This window comes from Gopherus flavomarginatus, chromosome 10, assembly GCF_025201925.1.
Source record: "Gopherus flavomarginatus isolate rGopFla2 chromosome 10, rGopFla2.mat.asm, whole genome shotgun sequence".
Lineage (NCBI taxonomy): Eukaryota > Metazoa > Chordata > Testudines > Testudinidae > Gopherus > Gopherus flavomarginatus.
The window spans coordinates 54,363,454-54,378,188 of record NC_066626.1 but is presented as its reverse complement, the minus strand read 5'-3'; the positions used below and the strand labels follow the sequence as shown (position 1 = coordinate 54,378,188).

Here is a 14,735-nt window from a genome sequence, read left to right as displayed (position 1 = left end):
CGCAGGATGTCAAACTTTCCAGAGAGTTCCAAATCTGTCAAGTTAGAGAGATACTGAGAGAGAGAGATGAATATGTATTAAAAGGAACAATCATGCAGTGTATTACCCAGGAGAAAGAGTTGATGGTTATTGCAAAAAGAAAAGCCTTGGAACTATCAATCCAGTGAATGACAGCCATAAAAATACAAATGAAGTAACGGAATATTTTAACAGACAGAAGCCAAATCAAATGAGATATAGGTCTTGTCTAGAATACTGCTTAACCTGTGTGAATAAGGTTAGCAGAACCTGACCCTAAGAGACTTGTTTAAAGTATTCAGAATATCAAGTGATTTTTGCTCAAGCAAATTTAAATACATTATTCAGAACACAAAGGCTTTCCAAAGCAAAAGTCATATCATAATCAGTAAAGGCAAGGAAACAGAATAAGAAGCGAATATAGTATTATTGTTATTAACAAATATGATAGTATCATTACCTTTATAACAACTTTAATCCAAGGATTTCAAAGCACTTTACAAGCTACCATCCAGGACTCGCAAGCACTTAAGCACATTTACTGTACTCCCATGGGAGTACAGTAAAACCTCAGAGTTACAAACATCTCCGGAATGGAGGTTGTTCATAACTCTGAAATGTTCATAACTCTGAATAAAACATTACGGTTGTTCTTTCAAAAGTTTACAGCTGGGCATTCACTTAATATAGCTTTGAAACTTCACTATGCAGAAGAAAAATGCTGCTTTTAACCATCTTAATTTAAATGAAATAAGCACAGAAACAGTTTCCTTACCTTGTCAAATCTTTTTTTTTTTAAACTTTCCATTTATTTTTTAATAGTTTACACTTAAACACAATACCGTACTGCTGCTGCCTGATTGCGCATTTCTGGTTCCAAATGAGGTGTGTAGTTGACTAGTCAGTTTGTAACTCTGAGGTTCTATTGTAAGTTACACTGATCACAGTAGGATCATCCATTTGTCAGGTTACTCACATGCATATGTACAGGATCAGGAGCTATACCTAAAACTTTATTACTCCCTTGTGGACAAGTATGAAAAATACCACTTTACGGATGTGTAAACTGAGGTACAGAGAAGTTCTGTGATTTGTACAAGTCAATGACAAAACCAGGAATAGGACTCAGGTGCCTTGATTGCCAGTCCCCTGCTATAACTACTAGATCACATTCCCTGATAAAATTCTGTCATTTAGAGATTTGGTTACAAACTGAGCAAGTTGCTAACCAACATTATGGAGTAAATAAAGTCAAATTCAGGAAACAATTATTCTCTCTGCGGACACAGAATTTTGATGATGACCTGCAATGGGATTTGTGCCCTTTTTGATTCCTTCTTTAGGATGTACAAAGAATTCTTGTTTCGATTGTGTGACTAAAAAAGAAAAATAAGAGTGGTGAAGACAGGCGGCTCTTGCTAGTTTTTTACATAAGAAATTCTTATCTACCCTGTTTTCCCTAGAAGACTCTATGGACAACTGGGAGATCAGTCGGCTTAGAACATTACCAGCACCAAGAAAGTAAATTCAATTAATTGAGAGAGAGAGGAGTGATTTTTATTCAGACTTGTCAAAAACTCCAGCTTTTGATCATTTTTGGTTAACAGCAAATTAACAAAAACAGCAAACCGGATCTTTAAGAGAAAGATCTTTTCAACACCTCCTTCCCTTCAGTGAATGGCTGAAGAAGCTCCTATTCCAGTTGCCTAGGGTCTCCAAGGTGAACTCCAGTAAAACACGACTTAGTATTTCCAATATAAAAAATATAAAAATAAAAGAAAATTCAGAATTTTTTTAATAAATGAACTTTCAGACCTTGACAAAACAAGCAAAAAGGAGCATGACTATTTTTCACCTGTCAATTCACTGGGACAGATTTTGGGGCCCTAGTGCCTTTGTCCTAAAATTCTTTATATCTTGAGTCTATTCTTTTCAAGGCAACAGAACACATTCTAGCTAATACAGGGGGTGGAGTCCCATGTAATCAGCTCTGCTTCTCTATATTCAGCACAGAGAATCACATCGAGATTGCATTTGACACAAAATACCGGTGTCCATAGAAACTGCATTGACAGCAAATGTAGGCAAAGCTTTCTCATGGTTTTCGTTTCCAAAATCTGTTAAAATGGCTCTAGTCCCTGTTGTTACACTACAGCCATGTGCCTGGATCCTTTGTATAATCTAATGTTAACATACTGATAAGATTCTAGAAAAAAGGCTACAATAAAGTATTTCTATTCTGAGCAGCAGCTTATCAATTAATCACAAAACCCTGGGCGATGAGGTCACAAAGCTGGAAGTTAAGAGATCCCAAGTTCTAATCCCATCTCTAACAGAGGCGCTCTCAAGTCATGCAACTCTTCTGCCTCAGTTTCCCCATCAGTAAAAGGGGATGATAATAATACACGTACATGATAAGTATATTGAGGGTTAAATAATTATTGTAGTTTATATTTGTACAGTGTTTTAATAATAACTGCAAAGTACTATTAAGTCAATAAGTATTATTGTAATTATATAAATATCTCGTAATAATATTGAAAGAATAAAGAATTGATTGTACATGTCACACTAGAAAATTAAATTCAAAGAAACAGTATGTACATGTAGAGCGAGAACGCAAAAAACACAAGAATTGTTGTATCATGAACACAAACAAACGCTGCATGTTGTTCATACCTACATTGCTTATGCTATTAATAATAGATTTCCCTTCTGTGACTTTAGGCTATTTTAAAACGGAAATCTTGTTGCCATGGAGACAGTAAGCCGGTCAGCACATCTGCTGAAAAAGAGGATATAAATTTTCTAAGTGTGAATCTTAAAAGCTTAGACTTCTGTGAATCTTCGCCAAAGACTCCATCAAATACACATAAGGGAGACTATTAATTCGGTTAACTGTCATCTGCAAGATTTCTGACAGAAGCCCGTTAACGATCATTTGCACCAATTACTACTAGCACAGAACGTATCAACATCTGTACATAAGCATACCGAGGATACGAATTATATTTCATTTCAATGTGCTGCAGTAGCCATGATCATGGAGCTGTTGGGACAAGTGCTGATTATAAATATCATCTAGTGAAGATACATAGAAGGCAGATGTACGGCTCTGAGACACAAGCCCTAGTTTTTTTAAACATGTAATCATGGTCCATATTTACCTCTAAACAAAGAAAAAAATATAATTCCTCTTGAAGGGGAACATTTTACAGAGAATATTTACATGAAAAGCCATTGAATCCCTTCAAAAGCCTCACACCTTTGAGGAAGAGAAGTTTCACTGTCCCCTCCTTCCAGCTGAAGAAACTGAGGCACACACAGTTGTGTAGCCTCAGTCACACAAAGTTGGTGGAAGAACTGAAACTAGAACTCAGGTAGCCTGTTCTTGTGCTTTAGCTGTATTCCCTTTACTGTCATTTCAGATTTGTGGAGCTCCTCATCCGTGCAGGGGAGAATCAAGGCAGGATTCTTAGATCTTTGTACAGTCAAAAGGGACACAGCAGTTAGCAAGTGAACAGCAGAAGTGCATATGCATAGGTGATAGCTGCTGGCTACCACTTGTTACCAGTGCAGAACCCAGGAAAGTGTAGATGCACCCTAAATCCTTCAGGCCATGACACAGCTTGACTCAAGAAAAAAATAATCAGCTAAGTTTCATGTGACTCTGGCTTGGCCTGGGCGTGCATAGCAATATCCACTGGGGGTGGAGAGATGAGGAAGGGTTTAGGGGGAACTTGGCTCAGCATAGTTTTGACAGTCATAATCACTAATAAATGCAGTGCTTAGCGTTCTTTAATTATAATCACCCCTAACTTCTGAAAAGTGCACAAAACTCACAAAGCAACTACTTTATATAACCCTCAATGTCTCTTCCATCGTCCCTCCCTACACACACATGCACACACTTCTGCTAGCTCTCTTTGGGATTTGTCTCAACCCCGGAAAGAGCTGCAACAGTGTGGATCTCTGCCCTTGGATGGAGGGAGCCCCACTGGACCCAAGGGGACTCTGAGCAGGGGCGGGGGTTCACATTAGCACATCTGTTTACAGGACTGATATCTTAGACTGCAAGGGTGGGGTTTTCAAAGCCTCTTAAGGGATCTGGATGCCCAAGGTGAAATTCTAACCCCACTCAAGTCAATAGGACTTTTGCAACTGAAGTCAATGGCGTCATAATTTCACACCCAGTTTGCACAGCTGTCTTTGACAACCTCACCCTAAGGTCTTGAACGCAAGAGTGTGAATTTAAAAATGGATATACTTAAACTGGAACAAACCATAATAAAGGTATCCACACAAGGCTTTGCACTAGTTTATCTACTATATTGATTTAAAAAAACAATGTAAGTTAAACCAGTGAATCTTTCCCATGTAAACAAGGTCTAAACCAGTGACACCCAATTCTCAGTGATTCAGGAGCCAAATTAGCAATCAGCATTACCCAAAAGAGCCACAGTGGTGTGAATTCATTGTTTCATTTACAATAGTACTATATGTTCATATTTAAACAGTATGATGGGAAATGTTTACATTTTATATATATTAATTATTATTATTATTCTCACAGGAAAATGATTGGACAAGTATTATTATTATTATATCAACTGGTTAATAACATAGTAAAAGCAGCCTCGTTGGCTAATAATTAAATCACACAGCGTTTTAATATTATGTGTTGGAAAGAGCCACAAGAGACACATTAAAGACCCACTTGCAGCTCACGAGCCTCAGTCTGAGTATCACCGGTCTAATGGCTAAATCTACAAAGAGATTTAGGTGTCTAACTGCCACGTTAGGCATCTAAATTCAAAATTTAGGTCCTCAAAACCCCTGCTCAGTTGCCACCCATCTCTGTAGCTTCCGTAATGTTCCTAGGTGTCTATATTTCTGCTAGTAATGTCTTGCAGGTGCCCAAATATCTGCCAGCACGCAGGAGCACTACTGCCTTAGCTATAGGTGCTGGAGCTAGGGGTGCTGGAGATGCTACCACACTGCCTGGCTTGAAGTGGTTTCCATTATATACAGGGTTTACAGTTTGGTTCAATGGCTCTCAGCACCCCCACTATAAAAATTGTTCCAAGACCTGTGGACTCAGCCCTGGAGCCTAGCTCACGCCTAAGCCCCAGCCGCATCCTCACACTAGGCATTCTTCTAACCATCTTATCTGGGCAGCCTGATCTAGAAGGCATTGTCAGAAGCTACCTACCTGATTGGGCCCCACTCAAAAACAACACCAGGGAAGCACTCGCCCCTCCCATCACTTTTAGTCCAGAGGTGCTAGAACTAGGCATGCTGCTGCATCCCTTGGCTTGAAGTAGTTTCCATCATACACAGATTGGTTCAATGGCTCTCAGCATCCCCACTATACAAATTGTCCTAGCACCCCTGCCAGAGGTTAGGGCACTCACCCAGGATGTGGGAGAGTTGGACGGAATATGGAACAGGGATTTGAACTTTTGTCTCCACCTTTCTATAGCCACTGGACTATAGAGTCACTCACTCTCTTCCTGGCCAAATGCATATTTAATTATAAATACACAGTGGAACAGCATCAACAGGAGAGATTGAAAGAGAGCCCTGCCCCAGAATGTCCCATAACCCAATGAATGGCTAGTGAGCTCATCTTGAAGGGGAGGGGGAGGAACTACATTCAAGCCCCTTCACATCAGGCAAAGGGAGGGATTCAACCTGAGTTATTAGGCTCAAAGTTATAAAGGGACTGGTACCAGCGACACCTCCTCATTTTTTAATTCTTTTTTGGCAAGAAAGGGCTTAGGCACCTAAGACCAGGAGATGGTCCATGGCTATGAAGCCCAAGCAGAAGGAGGCACCTGCTTCCAACCCAGATTTAGGCATCTAAGGCTCTTTGAGGAAATACCAAGGAGAGGGGCGTGGCCTATGGACTCGTTTAGGTGGCTTCCTGCTCAGCTTGTTGGCTTTTGTGGACCCCATTTTTAGATGTCTATCTCTTCCCATGAATTGTACACGGAGCTTGGGCACCTAACTCAGGGTTGGATTCCTCTAAGCAACAAGATGCCTAAAAGTAAGGTGCTGAAATGCTGATCCCTTTGTGAGATTTAGCCCTAAATTCTTTGGACAAGTGGCTGCATCTTTTATTCACTAGTCAAATACTTAGTACATTTTAAATGCTGTATAAAGAATAATAATGGTCCACCCACGTCCAAAGGATGGGCATATTCCACAACAGTGATTTACATTTTAGAAATTAAGGAATCATAACAGAATTGAGTTCAGCCTGAAATTCTAATATACTTTTTTGCAGATGTATATTTTATTTACTTAATTAGGGTTTGATCCTGAGAGGTGCTGATTTCAATGGGAGTTTGAGTTGCAGGTGCCTAGTACCACTCACAATCAGGCCTTTAAGATCATCATCATATATCATATGACACCAAGATGATAAGGAAATTGATCTTTAAGAGAAAGTTTATATAAAAAACTCTTAAAGATCAATACATATACACACACACCCTACAGTCAGGGCCCACTCTAGCTATAGGCAAACTAGGCCACTGTCTATGGTGGCAGATTTCTGGGCAGCTGCCTAGCATGGCAGATTTGGCCCAGCTGCCCCTCTCTCATCACAGAGAGGCAGCTAGGCCAAATTTGAACGTCATTGCAACCCTATGCACTGAGCTGCAATACCACCTATTTATGACAGAGGGATGGCCAAGCCAAATCTGCCATCCTACTCCTATGGGGGCAGGGAAAGGACAACATATTGAACTTTTACCTAGGGCAGCAGATTGCCTTGAGCAGCCTCTGCTTAGGGAGCCAAGATTAGACCCTGACCCTCTTAGCGGGTACTAACAGCATGTCCTTTATACACTCTGGGCTCACCATCAGAAGGCAATAACCAACTCACATACATCAAGCCATTACATTACAGTGCAACCCTAATAACTACTAGGAACACTTCAAGGCTTATAATTCAGTTCATAAATTGAGAATAGAAAATTTTGGCCTACGTAGCTAGCCCAAGATTTTCAAAGGTGTCTGGTGATTTTAGGTTCCTCAGTTGTTGAAGGGCCAATTTAAGACACCACCAACAGGTCTGATTTTCAGAGACTGAATGCTCATCACTTTCTGAAAATCAGATCACTTTAAGGCATCTCAAGTTGGGAATCCAAAATCACTAGACCTTTTAAAAATGTTGGCCATATACAAAGATATTTGATTTTGGACACAATCTTATTTACAGCCCATGCCTTTGAACTGCTTGGCCCTTTAGTGAAATTCCACTGACCTGGTGTCTAAAACATCAGAATCATAATGCACATTTTGAGTAAAGCTAGAGAGGAAATGGAAGACTTTTGAAAAAGATGTTTACCATTCTGAGTCAGAAGTTCATTAATTTTTTAAAAATTTCAGCCAACTAGAGACCTGGGAGATGAAATGTCAGTTCAATAATAAAAACCATTTTTGTATCTTTTCTTTTCTTGATTTAATATTAAAAAAGAAGGGAGCCAGCATACTGACAGTGATTCAGCATTATATCTTTGCTACAGGATCAAGTTTAAAAAGAAGGCGATGGGCTCAGATGCGGCAAGTTCGTAGTTTTAATATAAATATCTTAAAATAAGTAGCAAATGTGGCAAGAATATTTATGAAAAGAACAGAAAAGTTCTGAGTGTAATTTTACATGAGAGCCACATGTGTAAATGGCACTTAAGGGCTTGATTCAAAATCCACTGACATCACTGAAAAGATTCTGATTTACTTCAATAGTTTTAGGAACAGGCTTGTCCTAACTAAGGCCCCTGATTCAGAAGAACCCTCATGCAAATGTTTAACTTCAAGCAGGTGAATGATCACAATGCTAATTCAGCAAAGTCCTTAAGCATATATTTAAAGTTAAGCACATGCTAAAGGACTTTGCAAAGTAAGGACCAAGTAGAAGAGACAGGGCCAGATCCTGATCTTAGTTACACTGAGACTGAGCAACTCTACTTTCACACCTCTGGGACGGAGACCAATGTCTAGTCTATAATCCATGCCCCAAAGAGACAGATTCTAAAACTCTTACTTGTATGAGGAAGAGTTTACAGGAACTAGACCTATGTTAGGAAAAAGATGTAGCATGACACAAAGAAAGGTGAGAAAAAGAGGAAAACTTACACAGAACAGGATCATGACATTACCTTCATGCACCACAAAAATAAATTCTGCCGCCTTTTATAAAAAATAAATGCAAATGTACAAGAGCTCAGATACCATGGTCATAAACATGGTATAAATGCATAGACAGGGCCTGGCCTACACAGTAATGTTGTGTTACTTTAACTATACTAGTATTTTCGAATTAAGTATAGTGTATTTTGGACAAACCACAGTATAGTTAAGTGGTACAACCCCTCTAGCGTGGATACAGATATACAGGTTAGAAATGTTTATACTGGTATAGCTTTTTCCTCACGGGGAAAGGCATCTTTATTCCAATAAAACTGTCCACACTGGGGGTCATAGGAGTAGAACTATTTTCAAAAAAAAAAAATTAAAAAATTAGAAAATCCTAACTGGAAGTGATACTGGTACAAAGTCTGTGTGCAGACCAGGCCTCAGATGCAACACTGAAAAAGCAGGGTTTGAGAAGTGATCTGACGGAGAAGAGAGAGGCTGTGTGGCTACAGGATTGAAGAAGCCATATTAATACATGTTTCACAGTTTCACCAGATATGAAAGTCCTTCTTTGAACAGCTGTTCAAGGCGTTCACTTTTCCCTGGGGATTTCCTGTCCAGATTCTGCTGATGGGACACTAATCAAAAGTTTTTTTGTAAACACAGTAAAGCAGCAGCTCCATCAGGGCTTTTCCTCCTAAATTCTGTTACTGTATGCGTAACAGAGATTTTAATGGCTTCTGGTTCACATGTCTATGAAGAAATCTCTGTAACATCTCTGCAGTTAATTTAACAGGCATCACTTGCAATAAAGAAGCTGGCATTGCACGTCATGTAGTTTTGATTAAAAACAGTTCTGTGGCGATAGCTTTTCAGGAAAATTGTACTGTTTTGCAAGAAGCCATACTTTTCTCACAGAAATAAATTCTATTAAAAAAAAAATCAGACTGCGAAAATGGTCCTGACCATGAATCAAATAGAAAAAAAAAATGTTTCCCTACAAATTGCACAGCGTTGGAACAACATGTGAAGATATAAAAGCTTCCAAAACAATGAATTATTACTACAGTATTTGCAACACTACAAGCACATGTTTTCAGTTGACCTACTTACTCCCCCATGCTAGCATGTTGATAATTGACTTTTGTCCCCTAAGGGGGTTCTTAATATAATTGAGCAGCACCTGCTACATAAGAAGAACAGTTTTATACACTGATTTCTTGTACAAATATTGTACTTAACAGCTTCAGTGCCAAACTTACTCACCCATCCTTGTTTGTGCCAGATATTTGATCATGCACTACCAAGTCATGCAGTGTTGCAATATCCATGTGTTTCAGCACAGTCAGGGGATAATTTTCAGTAAAAATAGTTCCAAATATTTCTATTAATGAATTGTTTAATTAATAGTTGGTTATTTCCAGAAGAAACCTTTCAAGCTAATGGACCCTGAAGTATTTTGGGCCCAATCTGAAATTCACTGAAATCCATGGAAATAATCCCATTTATTTCAGTAGGCCTTGGATAAATCAGTTTATGAATGAAATAATCAATGAAATGCCATTGCCTCTGAAACAGAAGAGAAGCTGTTCAACAATGCACTGAAAAACTACACAACAGTATAGGACAGGAAGGGAGTAGGAATATCCTCTGTTTTTAACTGAAGATAGAATTCATATCCCCATAGGAGAAATATGGCCATCAGACCAGTGCTATGAGCTTGTGTTTACAAATATTTAGTTTGCAGCAAGCTGAGGTGTAAATCTAGCAGGCACTAGCCTGCTGTGCAGTAAGTGTCCATGTGGACCCTGCTGCCATTCACTCAGAGTTCTCTAGTGTGCTTTAATATACTCCCCTTTCAAATTCCCAGGTCTCCGAGTTGAGGTCCTGCCTCAACTCAGGGAGCCGGACTTGATGACTTATCAAGGTCCCTTCCTCCCCTACATTTTTACGATTCTCTGAATGACAGCAGAGTCCGTATAGACGATTAGTGTGCTGCAGACTAGTGTGGGGTAGGTTTACACCCCAGGTTGCCGTGAATTTAGTGTTCATGCAGACAAGCCCTAATACACTATTTTTATAAAAAGAGGCCTCAAGCTCAACGCAGAACTACTTACATGTGTAAAACAGATTATGGAAATAAGTGTTTGTAGGATCGGGACCGTTGCAGGGCCCTGAAACAGCAAAGCACTTAAGCACAGAAGTAGTCCAATTACTGTGTGTTTAAAGTTTAGCACATGCTTAAATGCTTTGCTCAACAGGAAGGAGCGTCACAGCATGCTATTGCCTTTCACTTTGTGCAGCTTATGTGTCCTCAGTAAAAGTTCTGAATCACACATTAACCCATTTTAGGAGCAGAACGACCTGTTCACTTAATTCTATAAGTAATTTTCATACTAGCCTAATGATTTTCAGCATATGGATATTTGTCTCCATCTGTAACTCATTCCATCTACTTCCATCATTATAACATTTATCATATGTTAAGAACCAATTATGGGCATTAATTATCATAATTCCAAGTTTGTGATATTGTAAGCAATATTTCTGCCATTACTGACACATATATAAGACTGAAAACATTTTGCTGATTTTTACCACTATTAGAAAATCTGGAAAAAAACGCAAATAAAAAAAAAAGAATTTCACAATTTAAAGTTTACCAAAAATGTTACTTTTTTTCTAAAGATATCTGTAAGAAGAAATGTAAACTAGAACCAAAAAAATCAGCAACAACAGAATGGATCATCTTGAAAAGGGACTATTACACAGTTCTTATGCATTTGACACACACGAATACAACAAAATTCCATAGTTCCACTGACAATGTGGGTTTACTCACACTTTATAGTGCAGTTTATAGTGCAGTTGAGGTTGAGATCAGATTTAGTATAAACTCTACTTACTGTGCTATTACTACACAGCTTGGTGATGCAGGTTAGAATTTATCTTATAAATGTTGCATATAAAACTAAAACATTATGAAACATGTCCATTTTAATCTCTGCCAGCTGATATTTTTCTGCTTCTGTCCCGGAGAGCCTGATCCTTATAACAGAAAAAAGGGGAAGGATCCCAGTGACTGAGATGACCAACGGGATACCACTAATTAGTGCTACATATGCTATGAGTTAAAAGTTTCTATTCTCTTTCATAATGAAAAGGAATTCAAGTACTAACCATGCAGTCTGAGAATAGTCACAACCTGTCTCGTTCCAGCCCAAAGGAAACACGGGGCGCATCTTTGCACAAAGGAAATGTTGTCTTGTGCAGTTAAATTGACATATGGGAAGGAATTTATTATAGTAAATTCATGGAGAGAGTTAATTGTAACCGTTTCCTAAGTGCCTCTTAAAGTGAATTCTTCCACACTCTTCCTGTGATGGGTGGGTGGGAGGCAATCTAAGAGTTATTTCGTTGTTGAACTCATGCAGTTCAAATGAAAGCTTCTTACTGTCTTTATGAAATGAATTATTGAATCTCCCACTGTTCAAGGTTTCAAGTAAATGTGTACAATTATTATTATTATTTTAAATCTCCACTATCTGTAATAACCTCTCAGAAAATGACGTTGTTTTCTCTGTCTGCTCCTTTTCCATTGGGATAATACAGATTCTTTTAGTGGATTTATTTATTTTGCTATGATTTGAATGGATCTGAAGTCATATTTATATAACAGTTTCAACCTATATAGCACCTCATTGTGCCAAAACGTATCAGATACTAGTGCAGAAACAGTAACCTTGTCAGCACAGTTCTGGGAATAGCTTTAGTAACTGTACTTGCTGCTGCTGCTGCTGCTACTACCGCAGAGTTGGCAGAGAAAGCACAATTCATTGTCTTGAGACCCAGAGATAGTGTCTATTTTCTGGGAAATCTATTGGTGATAGAGTGGTGGATTTTAAAAAAAGCCAGTAGACTGACCTTGATTTTCAAAGTTGTGTATGCAGAACTGCAGTATTTGTACAAACAAATTGGGTATTTAGTCACACAAGAGGTAAGCCAGATTTTTGCATGTGCTAGCTGTTTGCATGTGCAAATTCCCTATAGTGAGGCCAGACAGATGCACAGTTATGAGTTGTGCATGCAATTATGACAACTAAGCATGCAAGTTAGTGCATTTTTGGTGCAGTTTTGAAAAATCAGTGCTTTAGCATCTAGAAGACTTTCTCCATCATGGGCCCAGTTCTGTATCCGCTGCACACTCACGGTTCCTAGTAAAATCAATACATTTTGGGTGTGCAAGACATACAAGATCTAGCATCAAACTATTGTCAATTATAAATAAGATCAAAATGCCAGGCCTCAAATATTTGACAGTGCCCCTTCAATAACAGATGTGTATCTCTTTAGTAGGCATTATATGAGGTTTCCATGAGTAGAGAGTGAGATCCTCGGACTTGACCCCTGATGAGATACAGACTAGCAGCTATTCAGACATACTGTGGTTAAGAACTACACAAAGCACTGGAACATGAGAAACTGAACAAACTGCAAAGCACAGGGAACATTTCCACATTTGAACACAAATAAGATGTCAGATGCAATAGAACTCAATTATGACAGCTAGGTAGTTAGGGCCTGACTCACAGTTATACAAGTGCCCCACTAGCTTCTTCTGGGCATTCATCTAAACAATCTAAACCATTGCCAACTCTCACAACCTCACTCCTGTGAGTAAGGTTTTGCAAGGTCAGCAGTTAAGAGCCCAATTCTGCATAGTGTTGAGCACCCTTGGGAGAAACTAAGTGCCCTTCACTCCAGTGAGAATTCAGCACACATTGCAACATGCAGGAACAGACACTCAGTTCCCTGACAGTGCAAACGTAAGATGACAACAAATAAAACGCAGCCTTACTTCCACAGTTGATGTTTTAACACTACTCTGGAAATCCATTACTTTAAAGGACATAGCAGAAAGTCTAAAAGATTCTCCCTGACAAGTACAGTAGGCACCTACACCTTTCTGTAAAACCTGCTGAACTGGCTCAGCCCATGAACATGGACCAAAATTGGATTCATGTATTATTTTTTTTGCAAATATTCTAATAATTTGGCTTCAAGTCATGTTAAGTTTCATGTTATCTTCCTTTGTGCTACAGTAATATCTCATGCTCATTTCCAATGAAAACAAGGATTGCGAGCATGGAATTGCTATCATTCTGGTTTGTGCAGTTGCAGTGAATAGAAAATATCACAAAGCAATTGGAAATGGATTACTTCTATTGGTTATATATTTTTCTTTGTGAGGCTATAATGATTCACCACTTCAGTGTCCTGCACTTCAATACAGTATAGTTAAATGAAAGATGTTCTTTCCATGGCAAACATCCTCAAACTGTTAAGGGCCCAATCCTGCTTTCCTTGTCCTCCCACTGGGCGTTTAGCATGTGTAATGAATGCAGAATTAAACCCCAAAATAAGAACACTTTTTAGATATAAACAAAGAATGAACAAACCATTTAAGCTACGTCTTTAAAATTGTGTTTACTGAGCAGACATCACATGGAAGAGAACAACAGAGTTTCAATTAGATCATGGATGTTAGTTTTTATTGGGGCAAGTTATATCGGCACAAGCTAGCAGCCAACAATGGAAGAGTGGAAATAGAAGGCAAAGGGTGAATATAGACAGGAGGCTGTCACCTAAATTGCTCCTGTGACATCCTTGTCATGCCAGAAGGAGGAGGATTATTGCTGGAGGATAATTAGTACCTGCAGGTCTAAAACTAAAATACAGTTGCCAACTCTCAAAATTTAGTCACAAGTTGCACATATTTGGTGTTTTCCTTAAAGCCCCAGCTCCTGGAGCGAAGTAACTACTTGAAAATTTCAGCCTTCTTTTTTTTTTTTTTTTTTTTTTTTTTTTGAAGTACATTTCTAGCCCTTATGGTAGCACAGAATAACACACACAGGAGAGAGAGGGGAGGAAATTTGCCTTCAGGCAAGTCTAAATGAAAGCACTCTGCAGTCAACATTTGATAGAATGGGCTGGATGTGACCCAGGTTAGTTCAGGGCATCTAGTAGCCCATCTTCCTGCTTTTTGGCTGAAACGGACTCTAACAGACAGCATCCCAAAGCCAAGCGGTTTGTCGGCCCGCATTTTTGAGAAACAAATACTCAACAATTGGAAACAGTTAAATCAGAAATGCTACCCATTCTTGTGGACTTACTAGTTTAACCAAAACAAATCCAAGCCAATGGGAGCCATTCCCTTTTCATTTCCAATCTCACTCCCTTTACCTTGTCCCAAATCTTTGGGGAAAACAGGGAGCTGCAACTGCCCTCATCGAAAAGCCCCTCTCACCCAAACCTCAGTTATGTTTCTGGTCCAAAAACTTACTTCATTCCTCTTTCCCCAAACTCTTGTTTACTCAAAGGTTTCTAACTACACCTGAGCTCTTTGAGATCGCCCGGGATTGTGCTGTGTAAATCCTGAGACGCTGTATTTCCCTGGGGGCCTGTCTTACAGCAAAACGAATAGAGACTAACTAACTAAAACCAAAGCAACTTAAAGCCGGAGTGAAGATCTAGTTTGCAAAGGGAAAAAAACCGACAAGGCTTTTAAGAGC

General features: G+C 39.0%; 1 protein-coding gene across 3 annotated transcripts in view; it reads right to left on the bottom strand.

The window, feature by feature from the left end:
- The window catches only part of CACNB4 (calcium voltage-gated channel auxiliary subunit beta 4), a 207,681-nt gene that overhangs the window by 192,132 nt on the left and 814 nt on the right, over positions 1 to 14,735 (bottom strand). The gene's annotated exons all lie outside the window — the stretch shown is intronic.